The sequence below is a fragment of the Chenopodium album genome, chromosome 6, assembly GCF_948465745.1.
Source record: "Chenopodium album chromosome 6, dcCheAlbu1.1, whole genome shotgun sequence".
Classification (NCBI taxonomy): Eukaryota; Viridiplantae; Streptophyta; class Magnoliopsida; order Caryophyllales; family Amaranthaceae; genus Chenopodium; species Chenopodium album.
In genome coordinates, this window is record NC_137839.1 from 13,205,542 (window position 1) to 13,220,954 (window position 15,413).

Below are 15,413 nucleotides of genomic sequence, written 5' to 3' on the forward strand. Positions count from 1 at the left end.
GACTGGCCCTGCTCTCAAATGGCTCGGCAAACTCGAACCAGGTAGCACTAGTGGAAAAAACGCTATTAGCAACTGGCAAAAAATGGCTTTTAGCAACTGGCGCATGGGGATGCTATTGCGAGGGCTACTAATGAGAATATTATTTGCAACTGGCAATAGTTCGTTGCTATTAGTTAATATTCGCAACTGGCCAATAACTAGGCCCGCTGCTAATAGTACCTATTTGCAGCTGGCATGTAGTTCGGCCAGCTGCTATTACTACCTATTTGCAGCTGGCATTAGTTTGGCCAGCTGCTAATAGTATGTATTTGCAGCTGGCATATAATTCGGCCAGCTGCTAATAGTCATTTTTTAAATTTAAAAAATAAATAAATAAATAAATAAAGCAATTTTTATCCAAATTTATGCAGGAAACTGCATTCATATACTTATAAAAGTTACTATTATAACAAAATTTGGTTAATTTTAATGTATACATTAAATACAAATGTTTAAAGATAAAAATTACAAGGCAACCAATTTACAAACAAAAAAAAAAAGCAGTGACATCTTCTGGGAGCAACAACATTTATGAGAAGCAACGACTCAAATCGACTACATTAGCCATGGATTTTCCTGTTAAAACCATAAGTACAATAAACAACAAATTGGTTAGAAATTCCTATAAACATAAGTAAAATTGAACAAAAAAAGCACTAAAATCTGACGAGAAAGAAGTTGAGTGCTCAAGGTTCAAGTAATAATGAGAGAAATACACACTGAATCTTACTATGAAATCCAACAGCACAACATGTGTATTAAAAGAGCAAATATTTCTTCAAACTATAAAAAATCCAAGGTTTATTTAGTCCGAAACTGTTGTCCTCTTTAGCAAAAAAATCCTGTTAGCCAAATCAATTTTTACCCCATTACCATTAATCCATTATGCCATATTCGCATTCATTAAAAGCAAAAAACAGACCACTTATGTGGGACACAGAGCGATTAATGTAAATACTGGACAATGAATACAAAGTTGGACTGACATTGAAATTGACAGTATATAGTTCAGAATTTATCTTGTGGGATTAAGCTTAATGCAACAAACTACATCACAAACAAGAATAAGATTTTATCCAAACACAAGTGAAATCTTAGCAGGGTAAAAATCACAAAAAACATTGGATTGGTCCTCAGTTTCAAAGCATTAGTTAATTCTTTTTGCATCCTAGTGACAATCTAATGCAAGTAGCAAGAGCAAAAATGAGATAAGGAAAACTTAAAGAGATCAATAGTCCCTCACCAAACAACTGAAGAAGCTACAAGATAACTATCCACATAGCTATCACACTAAACTAAATTATAACTAGATCGCATTCACACTCCCATATCAAGCAACTGATCAGCTACTCCTTCCACTGGTTGCATAAACAGGATTTTCAATGCAGTCTAGTGATTCCATGGTTTAGATTACTTGAAATTATGTGAGGATAATTAGTTATTCGAATTGAAGTAGGACAAGAAGTTATTCAAATCAAAGAAGGACAATAACCAATACGATGCAAGTAACAACAATTCTGGACACAAATTATACCTGTATAAGGCCCTTTACACGCCAAACATTATGCTTTAACACGACAATATGTGAATCATCAGGATGCATTGACTGCAGCTCCTGTCTCACAGCCTCTAAACATGCATTGTGCTCTGTTGAGAGCTGAAGTGCAAGAGCTTATTCTGTTGCCTTGACAAGTCTTTCAAAACAGCTCGAGAATCACCAATATTTGCGTTATAAAGATTCTCATTACATGCATATCTCTTCAAAGCCTTCAGGGACTAGCGAAGGCAGTTGGCGTGGGGAATTGTAGAGCACTCTACATAATAAGAAAGGAACCCTAGCTTAGCTTTGGAGATGAATCAAACAACCAGATCTGTAAAATTAAGAAACTATAAATTGAAAAACTGAAATAATAATATTGATTCTAATCATTGAGCAAAGAACATTTTGTCTTGGGGAAAGTTAAAGCTAAATTCATACCCAACAAACTTATACATCAGCAAAATCAGAAACTTAAATTAATAGCAATAATAACACCAAAAAAAAAAAAATCAGATTATTCAACTTGAATATTTAAGGACAGAGTCAATTAATTTTGTAATTATTGCATTACTTGAGTTCATGACAATTTTAACATGAATGCTAGATTCTGACCTTGATATATAATCTCCGCAAGTTGATCCACTGCATTCTCACTAGGGAAAAATGGTTGTTATGTGACAAGAAAATAGAAAATAAGGATCAACAAGAAGAGGATCATTGAAGCAAGAAGTAGCAAGCATACACTTCATACTCTACCAAAAGACCAACCTGCCCACGAAGAAGTTCTGCAAGAAACTAGCAGACTAGATATCAATTGATGATGCATATTCTGTAGCCCCAAATATCTGTTCTAGTACTCGGTAAGTTGAGCAGTAGGAGATGCACAACATATGTGATATGTCAATGTCAACCATTCAACATGTCATTCAAGCATCTATGGCTGACCCCGGCACACAACTCATCATACCTAGATCAACAAAGGGTATTTAAGATGGAAATCAAGTCCAATAATCCCACAACAAGGATAAAACCATTCTCCTTTTCCAAAAACCTACTCCTCTGCTATACTCCTTAAATTTCATATGTTTGACAGAAGAGGATATAATTTAATCAAAAAGAACAACAATTTGACAGTGTGAGTAGCACGATTATCACGCACCTAACCAAAATCTAACCACATAATATGCAACCTAATACAAATCAATCAAACCCTAGAGTTAAAGCCAAAGCAGCTGGTAATGCAATCTGTGATATTTCTACTCCAAGTTCATTGATCTTGAATACCATCCTATTTTACATACATCATATAATATAATAAAACCAATCAAAAATTAAAAAAACAAAAAATCAATACATAATCTCTTTTTACTTCCAATAAAATAAAATTAAAAAATTAAAAATTAAAATAAAATAAAACAAAACAAAACAAAACAAAAACAGTTTTAAGTTCCATATAACAATTTTAACAGCATACCCCATATAATTTATAATATGAAATTGGAAAGAAAAAAAAAATTAGTAGAAAGAAAAAATTGGAAAAATAAAGAAGGGTAAAAAAAGGAAAGTGTACCTAGCATTTTTGAAGAAGATGAAGAGAGGAATTTTGGTCTTAATGTATGGAAAGCATAATCCATCTTCCTCTACCATGGCTTTGAACAGCTGAAGCTCTTACTGGGTTAAAGATGATATTTTTTTTTACTCAATAGTAAAATAATTCCACAAAAGTGATCGCAAATTCAACGGTAAAATTCCCAGAAATTCAACCAGCAATACCCAAAACTCGACCAGCAAAACCCCTGAAATTTTCACCGCTGCCTTGCTGCCGTTCAACCCCCAAAACACCAAAGAATTCAGCAGCAATACCTTGACAAATTCGACCCCAAACCTACAAATTAGACCAGTAATCAAAACCACTAGAATCCGAGCCAAAACCCCCTAAATTAGAGCGATTTCGAGCCAAAACCCCCTATTTTCGACCAAAAAATCGACCTAAACCCCCCCCCCCCCCCCCACAAAATTGGAACAACAAAACCCGCAGAAAATCGAGCAAAATTACCCTAAATTCGAGCAAATAACAAATGAAAATTCAAAAGATCTAAGCAAGGAGGTTGGATTTTCGTTCAAATAAGTAGCAATTATTTCGATTAATTGAAATTTAGGGTTTGTACGCGAATTTAGGAGCTTTTCATCGTTTTTCTGGTGTTAGGGTTTACTACAAGGGGAGGCAAAGTTGAAAATTGGAGAAACGTTTAATTAAAATCTTGGGAAATTCTCTTTGGTAGACCTCTAATAATAAACATTTTCAGTGGTAAAATGCAAAAAAAGTTATTATCCTTGGTGAACCATATTTTAAAAAGTTTAGTCATGGGTAACATTAAGCAAGGTAATTAGACATTTCTTTAACTATAGTTAGTTTATTTATGTATTTTATTATTATTTTTAACTTTAAAAAAAAAAAAGAAATAATTTTTTTAACAAAAAAAATTGCCACCCCTTCCCTCAGCAACCAGCCACCACTCTCCGCCCCCAGTCCCCTACCCACGCCGACGCCCAACCCCTCTTTTGCCGGCGTGTCGGCCTCCCCCTCCCTCTAAATCAATAGCAGCCACCACCACCTAGATCGCAACCAAACAACTTCCCCACCCCACTTACCCTGCTGGCGGCCAGGGGCCACCCCTAGCCGGAGACGCCAGTCCTCCCCCACCCACCCCACCTCCTCTCTTCCCCTCCCCCGACGACCCCTCACCCTTGTTCGCCTGATCGGAAACCCTAAACTCCACCCTAAAGTCCTAAACCACCAGAAAAATCAGCTAAATCCAAAGCATAACCCTAAATCATCACCAACATTTCTTCCAACAAATTAATCTCACCATCATCAACCTTAATCGTTGCAAAACCTTTAGTTTGGTAGGGCAAGTAGAAAGAACCGATATTTTGCTTTAAAAAGGAGTAGGATTTTCCAATTAGGACACGAATTTGGGCGTAATTTTGTCGGGATAACGGGCGATCAAAGCGGATCCTTCACCGATCAAACAAATTCCAGATTGCGATTACGTGATCAAGTGAAATCCAGCAGATTTACACTTCGACAATTCGTTGCTTGCGATTGAAATCGAAGGTGGGTCTGGTTCTAGACATTGCAGCAATTTTCTACAAATGAATATTATAGTAGGGGGAAAGAGAGGAGGTGAGGCGGGGGAGGCTGAGCGTCGCCGTTCGGGATAGGGGAGGCTAGGCGTCGCCGGCCATGGGTTGGGCGTCTAGTCGCTAGCACTGGTGCTGCTGCGTTCTGGTGGTTAGGTGAGGTGGTGAGGGGTTTGGGTTTTATATTAACCATGGTTAGAGAATTTATGTTAAAATAGATATTCTCTTTGGTAATCAATAATTTAGGTTTACCAGCGATAATAAGATTTTTCGCAATTCACCATTGAGAAAATGAAAAAAGACAGTGTTACCAAAGAGAATTTCCCTAAAATCTTCTAGCAATAGAGGAGAGGGCTGAGTGAAGTTCAAGGACAATGGAGATGAGGTGAGTGAAGTTCAGGACAATGGAGAGAGAATGAGCTTTTCAATATTTTAGAAGAGAGGGAAGCTTGTGATGGGAGAGAAGCGAGTACGTGGCCACGTGGGTCAAATTTAGAACTTTATTCCCTACTTTTAGCAGCTGGCCTTTCAAGGTTAGTTACAAATATTTGGTCAAATTTTAGTTGACCTAGTATTTGTAGCGGGCATTTAAAAGGTCAGTTGCGAATAAATATTTTATTTTATTAAAATAATTATTATTAGTAGTGGGCATTTAAAGGCCAGTTGCAAATAGATATTTTTTACTTTTTAATCCAAGTATTAGCAGCGTTCATTACTATGTCGGTTGCTAATGACTTAGTATTTGTACCTGGCATTAATTTAGCCAGTTGCAATTAGTGTTTTAGTAACTAACACATATAACGCCAGTTGCTAATAGGGTGCTGCTAATAGCAATTTTTCCACTAGTGTAGTATAACTAGTTTTTCTATGTTAGTTAACAAGTTTTATTCCCATTTTGAAAGCAGCAGGCAGTTCGACAAGCAAACCAGCGACCTGTATCAGATCGTCCAGGGGCCCAAGGAAAGCATCAGAACCTATTGGTCCCGATTCAACAAAGTGAAGATGTCAATCAAGAACGTCGACAACATAACCGCCATTGAAGCCTTCCTCCGTGGACTGCATACAGATTCAGATCTGTACAAAGATATGGTCAAATATCCCTGCTCAACATTTGAAGAAGTTTGAACAAGAGCCGTGGCCCAGATGCGCTTCGACGAGGACATCGCCAACCGCAACTCCTATTCAAATGCTAGGGGCCCGTCCGACCGCAGAACTCCAAGCAATCAAAGGGGATCATGGCGACACCAGCCTTACGAGGCATCAGGTAGATCACATTCTGTTAATGCTGTGCAGGTAGAACAAATCCTCGACGCCCCGCAATATCCCGAGATATCGGAATATGGGTTCGACGTGAACATCGTAGCTGTGGTCAAAGAGCTGGAGCCCTTGGGAAACAAAGTGCGCTGGCCAATGAAGAGCAACAAGCCTGAGTCGGAGAAAGATATGAGCAAATGGTGCGAGTTCCACAGTGATCATGGCCACAAGACAGAAGATTGCCATGCTCTGTGAAGAGAAGTCGCCTTCCAGCTGAAGAGAGGCAATCTCAAGCATTTGCTGGGGAGAAAGAAGAGCGTCGACCCCAGCCGTCCTAAGCCAGAAGCAGCAACGAGTGGTCCCCCAAAGCCGCCCGTGCCTAAGGTAACAGTTAACGTTATCACTGGTGGTTCGGATATTTGTGGACTAACCTATTCTGCAGCCAAAAGGGTCGCAAAGTCCACTATAGATAATGCAGATGTCCCAGAAGAGATCAGAGACCCTCTGGAAAAGAAGTTAGAGGCAATGGCAATCACGTTCGACGATGACGACATCAACAACATCAACATAGAGCATGAAGACTCTTTGGTAATTTCGCTGATCGTCGAGAATTGTCTGCTTCGAAGGGTGCTAGTCGACGGAGGAAGCTCCGCCAATGTCTTGTTCCGAAGTACTATGGAAGATATGGGGCTGAAAGATAGCGACATCACCAGAAGGTCGAAAACTTTGGTCAGCTTCAGCGGTGAAAGCATGTCAACTCTCGGAGAAATAACCTTGCCAACCTATGCAGGAGGCCTAAACCCCCAAACAAAAATCAACATCATCGACTGCCCCTCAGCCTACAATGCCATAGTAGGCAGACCATGGACTCATCGACTAAAAGCCATCCCTTCAACCTACCACCAGTCAATCAAATTCCCAACCCCGTGGGGGATCCAAGAGATAAAAGGAGAACCCCGCGAAGCCAAATACTGCTACAAAACAACCTTAAAACCCACCATGAGAACCGCATAGCAATTACAGCATGGACCGACACCAGACAATCCCAACGACCACGAAATTGACGAAATACCATTAGACCCTGAAAAACCAGATCAAACCGTCCGTGTCGGAGCCAATCTAGCACCTGAACTCAAAGAAACCCTCCTAACCTTTCTCCGAGAGAATAAAGATTGTTTCGCCTGGTCTCATAAAGACATGACCGGAATAGATCCGAGCATCATCTCGCACAAGCTGAACGTCGACCCGAATCACAAGCCTGTTAAGCAAAAACGTCGGAAGTTTGCTCCAGAACGAAACTAAATTATCAATGACGAAGTGCAGCAACTGATCGACACTGGAAAAATAAGAGAAGTTAAGTATCCAGACTGGCTCGCAAATGTAGTCGTCGTCAGCAAAAAGAATGGCAAGTGGAGAGTATGCATCGACTTCACCGACCTCAACAAAGCTTGCCCAAAAGATCCGTTCCCGCTCCCGCACATCGAAGCCCTAGTAGATGCCACAGCTGGTCACGAACTCTTACATTCATGGACGCTTACTCCGGATACAATCAAATCCTAATGCACCAAGACGACCAATAAAAAACGGCCTTCATGACCGACAAAGGTATATATTGCTATAAAGTTATGCCCTTTGGACTAAAAAATGCAGGTTCGACGTACCAGAGGCTAGTCAATAGGATGTTCAAGGACCAGCTAGGGGACACGATGGAAGTGTACATCGACGATATGCTGGTGAAGTCCAAGAAGTCGGAGAACCACGTTGAACACCTCCGTCAAACCTTTGAGGTATTGCGTAAGTATGGTATGAAACTTAACCCTACTAAATGTCCATTTGGTGTATCTGCTGGTAAATTCTTGGGCTATATAGTAACGCAAAGGGGAATTGAAGCCAGTCCCGACCAAGTCAGGGCTCTAATAAATATTCAATCCCCCCGAAATGTTAAAGAAACCCAGAAATTGACAGGACGAGTGGCAGCATTAAACCGTTTTATTTCTCGATCGTCAGACAAATGTCATCTCTTCTATAATGTTTTGAGAAAAAATAAAGGTTTTGAATGGACTGACGATCATGAAAAAGCGTTGCAGGAATTAAAGAAATACCTAATGACGCCACCCCTCCTGTCGAAACCCAAAACTAATGAAACTAATAAGCCGTCAGCGCAGTCCTGACAAGAGAAGACGACGAAGCGGGGCAGCTTCCAGTTTATTATGTAAGTAAAACATTGCTCCCAGCCGAGGTAAGATACACATCCCTAGAGAAATTAGCTCTTGCCCTAATTACCGCCGTTAAAAAACTCAGGCACTATTTTGAAACCCACCACGTAGTGGTGATGACTAACTATCCACTTAAGTCTGTTTTGATAAAGCCAGATTTGACAGCGCGACTAGGCAAATGGAGCATTAATTTGAGCACAATGGACATCGAATACCAACCCCGGAAAGCAATAAAGTCTCAGGCCCTAGCAGATTTTGTGGCTGACTTCAGCCCCGATTTACAGGCCATAGCTGACAAGGAAGTAGAGGAAATCAACAACGTCCAAAAAGAGAGCAAGTGGATCCTGTTCGTCGACGGCTCGTCCAACCAACGAGGAGCTGGCCTAGGATTGGTGCTAAAGTCGCCACAAGGGGACATGATAGTAAGGTCTGTATCTTGTGATTTTAAAGCAACTAACAATGAAGCAGAATACGAAGCTTTGATTGCAGGAATGATCGTCGCCAAAGATCTAGGGGCAACAGCCTTGGATGTTTACAGCGACTCCCTTCTAATTGTCAGCCAAATGACAGGAGACTTCGCAGTAAAAGATTCCAAAATGACAGCATACCTCGACATAGCCAAAGAAAAAGCCAAACACTTTGACCCATTCACCATCTCACAAATCCCAAGAGACCAAAACGCCCAAGCCCCTAGCCTCCGCCCTCAAAAAGACCACCTTCACAAACATCCCCCGAGTCCACTTACAAAAACCATCCGTTACCCCCAAAGAAATCTTGCCCGTTGACGACGTCAATAATAACGACGATTGGACCAAACCCATCGTAGATTACCTAACCAAAAATATCCTCCCTAGTGACAAGGTAGAATCCCGAAAGCTTAAATACAAAGCCTCCCGATACCACATCGTCGACGGAGTCCTATTTCATAAATCCACGTCAGGGTTATCACAGAGATGTATCCAAAAGCATGAGCAACAACCCATCCTCAGCCACTTGCACGACGGAATATGCAGCAGTCACGTCGGAGGAAGAAGACTAGCCAAAATTGCAAAAAGACAAGGGTACTTCTGGCCGACGCTCCATAAAGATGCAATGCAATATGTAACCAAGTGCAATAGCTGCCAGCGGTTCGCCAACACCGTCCATAAGCCGTCGGAACCCCTCCACCAAACATTGACTCCGTGGCCCTTCATGAGGTGGGGGATGGACATCGTCGGGAAACTACCCGCAGCACCAGGACAAAGGGTCTATATGTTAGCACTAACTGATTACTTTTCTAAATGGATTGAAGCAGTTGCTTTGAAACAGGTGACGGATAAGGAGGTTATTGCGTTTATATGGACTAACATTATCTGCAGAAGTTCCGCATAGAATTGAGGACATCCACGCTTAGGTATCCACAGGCAAACGGACAAGCCGAATCCAGCAACAAAATTGTCATGGAAGCCATCAAGAAAAGACTAAAAGCAGCTAAAGGCAAGTGGGCCGACGAGCTCCCAGCAGTCTTGTGGGCTAATCGAACGACGCCAAGAGAGGTAACGGGGCAAACACCCTTCTCCCTTGTTTATGGATGCGAAGCCGTTCTCCCAGTAGAAGCTGACTTCCCGACATCAAGATTCGGCCTCATGATGGAAGAAAGGAATCAGGAAGAAATGGAGGTGTAGACACCCATTTGTGTCTCCCCAAAACCAAACCCAGTGATGAGTGCCTTTCACGTCGAATCATAATCGAATGAAACGAAAGTGTGGAAAGGTTTAGTGTTGCGGAAAGTTTTATTTCTTTTCTTTTCTTTTCTCTTCTCTCTGTTTTTGAAAACTTTATTTTAAGAAAACCGCCAATCTAGTTTGGTTGGTCCAAGATATGGGTCCAATAGTGGTGTAGTTGGATGGGGCTTGCAAAGAACTTTCCAACGATATATTATAAGCCCAATTCCGATGAATATTGAGGAATTTATGGCCAATTTACTAAACTGGGCCTGGTTTGAGTTTTAAGTACGGCCCAATGATCTAGGGGAGGGCCTGATATGATTTATCATTCCTAATGTAATTAGGAATGGTTTTGGTCTTCTAGAACATTCTAGAAGGTTTTATCATTCTTAATTCAATTAGGATTCTTCAGAGTTTTAATCAAGATCAAATAGCATTTTCGACTGAAATTATATTATTTTATCTTCCAGTACGGGAATTTTATCAGAATTTCGAAAACGCGTTAAAAGCCGGTTTGGCGTCCAACCCCAGGCCTTGGCGCTTGGAACTAGGATTGGCGCCAGACGCCAGCCATTGGCGCCTGGCGCTAGCCACTGGTCCTGGCGCCAAGGTGGTTCTTTGGTCTTCAGACTCTGTTTTGATAAATTATCATTTTTTGGCTGATTTTCTCTATAAATATCGTATCAAAAACTCCGTTTTGGGGGACGGATTACCATCTATCTTCATCATCTACAATCAATTCTCATCAACTCTCTTCAATCACCAAGGCTTTTAATTAATTCTCTTAATTCTTAAGTTTTTCATTCATCAATTTTCAATAACATTGGTCTTTTAGCATTCTTTTCTAAACTTTGCTTTTTCATACAAAATTCCGCATTCACAAGATCTAGAAACACCTAGCCATATTCAAAGTTGCCTTCGCCCTAGACGTGAAAGGTTTTAATTTCTGAGGGTTTGGTCCCAAATCTCTCTTTCAATTATTTAATTTAATTGTTTTGATTATTATTTTTCCTTGAAGTTACTAACGTGTGTATTTTGTAATTAGAAAGAGGTACGAGGCATCCAAGTAAGTACTTTAATGGTTTAATTGATTTTATGATATAGATATCATGCTTAGATTGTTATTATGATTCCTAGTATCATGTCTAGGGTGTTTTTAATATTAAGCATGATTAAAAGTATGATGCTTCCTATGATTTCTAATGTTTATTATTATGATTATGATTGATGATGATTATTTATTATGTTGCTTGATATGTATATTATATTATATATTGTTATTGCTTGATCACCTTTTATTGCAGGTTAAAGGGAATTGGTATTTGCATCATGCTTAATAAGATAATTAATAATCTTGTTAGGTTAATTGTGATTATAATTCAAGTGATCGCCAATAATAGTTTATTTGTGCATTAAATTCAACCAACATAGTTTAAACAGGTTTAGGGTTAAATTTATTGATTGTATGTTAGTCAGAAAGCGCACATGAATACGAGCAGAATAAAGTAGAGGCCTATTATTAGGGCAGGTTCAATCTCTTTTAGGTTGGATTTGTACCATCATCCCCGAACCCTTATTTGGTTCATGACCTTATGGAGTTGACGATCTCTTGGATCGTTAAGGGGTGTAACCTTCATCCTATGAACAGTTTACAAGTTCCTTAAAAAACTTGTTGGCGACTCTTTTGCTCTATCTTCTTCCCTTTTGGACGCCACCGTACTTTAGTGTATGATCACAGTGGGGTTCAAGCTAGTGGGATTTTAAAGGCTTGAAATTATTCCCTACAGGAGGACAGCCTAGACGCAACCAAAGAAGTAAGAGAGACGGCCTTGATCAGAATGGCAGCGCAACAACAGATTGTCGCAAGAAGCTTCAACAAGAATGTCAAGGCCAAGACGTTCCAGTTTGGCGATTGGGTACTTAGAAAGGCATTTCAGAATACAAAGAACCCAGCCGATGGTAAGCTTGCTCCTCCATGGGAAGGGCCATACGAAATTACCCAGATCGTCGGCAACGACGCTTATCGACTGACCGTCCAACAAGGTAACCCCGTTCCAAGAAGTTGGAACACAACTCATCTCAGAAAATACTACTTTTAAGCAGTCGTCAAAAGCATCTGTCGACAAAAAGGTAACGCCCTAACAAAATTCCAAGTTCATTTCGACCATTCAAAGTTTTTATTTATGACTAAGTGTACTGACTTAAGCATCGGAGGGTCGTTGGCGCGGTACTTTAACCATGTTGGTTTTGCAGAACAACGACGGACAAAGTGTGAGTTACACGGACGAAGCAAACGACGATAGACGTTAGCTGCTTTGACATCCTTCAAACAGGGTGAGAAAAGTTGCCGTTCAAACGACAATCAAAGCATGACGTAATCCCGGGGCAAATCTGACCATAGCGTCCGACGCCAAACGCCCGATACCTGAGCAACGAACTAGTCTTCAGTGTTCAGCGTCGACGCTGGGACGCAAGGGGCATTGGCAAACAACGCAACGAAAGGCCTTAAAATACAACGCCCTCGGCAAAGCATACTCTATAGTTATAAAATATTTCTCCTTTTTTAAGCATTCTGTCTTGTTTAAAATATTACTCTGATATTAATAAAGATCGAAGTTTTTTCTAAAGTTTTTCGCAAACCTTTGACATGTCAATATTTTAACTCTCTTTCACTTAATCATATTTTGAAGAAAATTTATTATTCAAATTTTTGTTTCATATCTACAGAACGCAAGTTGATATCGAGCAAAACAATGGAAAGCAAAGAAACACTTAGCATACAAAAACAGAAATATTAACGTCTTACTGATGTGTCCATTTTATATAGTATTTTACCCCCGTCCCTTGGTCATAATTAGTAGTGTTTTTGGCCCTTTAGGGCCACTTTTATTACTAATATGTGTTTTCTAGTGTTTTCGTAGTTTTGGTTAAGTTTTGCAGGGAATTGCACCTTCGGAGCATTTTCCCGGGATTTTTATGAAGCGACTACGAGCATTGGAGGAGCACGATCATTTTTGGAGCCCGAGGCAATTGGACCATGTATTCGAGACCCGAGAGGAAATATGGATTGGGCCGAGAAATCTAGCCCAAATCGAAGTCCAAACCTCCAAGATGAAGCCGGGCCCGATCAGGCAAGCTTACGCCCGATCGGGCGAGCTGCGCTCATGCCAGCTGCCAAGGAGATGCGCGCCCGATCGGGTGAGCGTAGGCTCGATCGGGCGCAGCACTAAAGGATAGGCATAGAAAAAAAGGCGGGCCCGATCGGGCGCCCCCTTCGCCCGATCGGGCGCTTGTTTTGTTAGAACCTGATTAAGCTTTGTTTAATTCGTGTTTTAGGGGATATATTTATTTTCGTTTTGTATGGATAATTAATCACTTCTTTCTCTTAGACTTTCTCTCTCTACTTAGTATTTTTCTCTCTCTAGAAATCTCTCAACTCTTGTACTTAATTCCTTCATTAATTCCAGATTTGTTTTGGTACAATTTCTTCCCTTTCTAATTTCAGCTATTTTAATTGTTTTCTTGTTTATGTTTTTAATTGTTTATTTGATTGGATTAGTTATGATGATTAGTGAGTAGTTTAATTCTAGGGTTCATGGGGATCCATAATTAATATGAAGGGATAGTTTGTTATTATTGATTGTTGATATTGCATGATAATTTCCTATTGAATTGTTTTAATTCTTTGCAATTAGATTATGAATCGAACATATGTAATTTGATTGTGAATGTTTAGCAATATTGAATTGATGAATCGAGCAGATGTTGATTTAATATTAAAGGCTATTTTTAATAGGAACTTAGGTCTAATAAATTGCGAGGGGCTGTTAAATCCATGTTGGTTAATAAATTGCGACAGCCTGTTAATCATGTTATTGATGCATTGTTAATTATTGATTGCTTCGTTCTATCCCGGAATATTAATTATTGGTGAACCTGCGACCCTAGATTTCCTTATTATTGATTCTTTTCTCCCTAAATTCACCCTTCGTAGTATAGAAATCATATTTAAAATATTGGTTACTTGGATAATTTAGATTATATTAATTAATTAGAATTAAAAAGACTTGCTTCCCTGTGGAGATCGACCCTACTTCCCTATCTACTTTAGTTAGAGAATTTAGGAATTATTTTTGATTAGGGGATACGACTTTACCCTGTCAAAATTTGGCGCCGTTGCCGGGGAAACGGTTTTATTTTTATTTTCTGATTATATTTTTGTAGTTTAGATTATCCCCCCTTTTTGCCTCAGAGAACATTAGTTCTTTGAGGCAAATCTCATATTTGTCTTTAGTTCTTTGTTTATGCCCAGGTGTTCTAGATCAGGTGACATCCCTTTTGATCCTGAGATCGAGCGTTCTTTTCATAGGCAAAGGAGACTGTACAGACAAATTCTGGCGGGTTCTGAGGAGGACAACGATCGAAGAGATCCTCCCACTGATTCTAGTGATACAGATATTCCTTCAGATTCAGAATCAGAGATGACGGCCAAGAAGAAACTCAGTGATTATTCGCAACCGAAGCTCACAGATTTCCCGCACCTTACTCCTATCTGGCTTTAGATGGAGTTCAATTTGAGATCAAGCCCCAATTTATCATTATGATAGAGAGGAAGCAGTTCAGCGGAGCTAAGGGTGAAGATCCTAACCTTCACATCGCAGATTTCTGCCAATATTGTAACACCATTAGACAAGCCGGGTTTACGCAGGACCAAATCAGGGAGATTCTTTTTCCCTTTTCTTTATGTGGCAAAGCAAAATTATGGTTTAATGGTTTGAATAGAACTGCACTTGGTATTATTGACTGGGAAACTCGTGCTTTGAACTTTTATAATAAATATTATCCTGCAGAGAGAACAGCGGTGCTAAGAAGTGCTATTCAGAACTTCGCTCAAGAGGCCGACGAAACATTATATGAGGCTTGGGAGAGGTTCAAGGATCTACAGAGAGAGTGCCCCCACCACAATCTAGCACAATGGCAATTGATCCAAGCATTCTATAATGGACTTGGAAATTCTTCCAGATCAGTACTAGATTCGGCAGCTAGTGGGAGGTTTATGAATTTAAATGTGGATGATGCAGGACAGGTTATCGAAGACATGGCTATACACAATTCCCAATATGGGAATCCGAGGGGGTTTGCAAATAAGGGGAAACATAATGTCGATTCTGTATCCTTTTTGCAAGCTCAATTAACTTCTATTTGTCAAAAATTAGATAATCTTACTACTACTCCTAACTCTGTAGCTAATGTTTCTGCTGTTGCTAACCATGAAGCTTTTTGTGAAAATTGTGGAATTGTAGGTCATTGGGAGCAAGATTGTAGGAGCTCTATGGAACAAGTTAATGCCTTTCAAACCTATAGGCAAAATAACCCCTATTCCAATTCCTACAATGCCGGTTATAAAAATCATCCTTACCTTTCATACCGGAGTGCCAATGTACAAAACCCTCCACCTCCACAACAACCACAACAGCAACCCCCACCACAGCAAAAATATTACCATCCTAATGC

At 40.0% G+C, this 15,413-nt stretch overlaps 1 long non-coding RNA gene across 1 annotated transcript; it reads right to left on the reverse strand.

Annotated features, from left to right (window-relative positions):
* Positions 1–425: 425 nt before the first annotated feature.
* LOC145634626 (uncharacterized) lies at positions 426–3,571 on the reverse strand. Its single transcript, XR_014113450.1, has 5 exons — positions 3,150–3,571; positions 2,348–2,546; positions 2,192–2,232; positions 1,574–1,853; positions 426–615 (listed from the first exon to the last, which is right to left on the reverse strand). It is a non-coding gene; the product is annotated as an uncharacterized LOC145634626 (long non-coding RNA).
* Between the last annotated feature and the right edge of the window lie 11,842 nt (positions 3,572–15,413).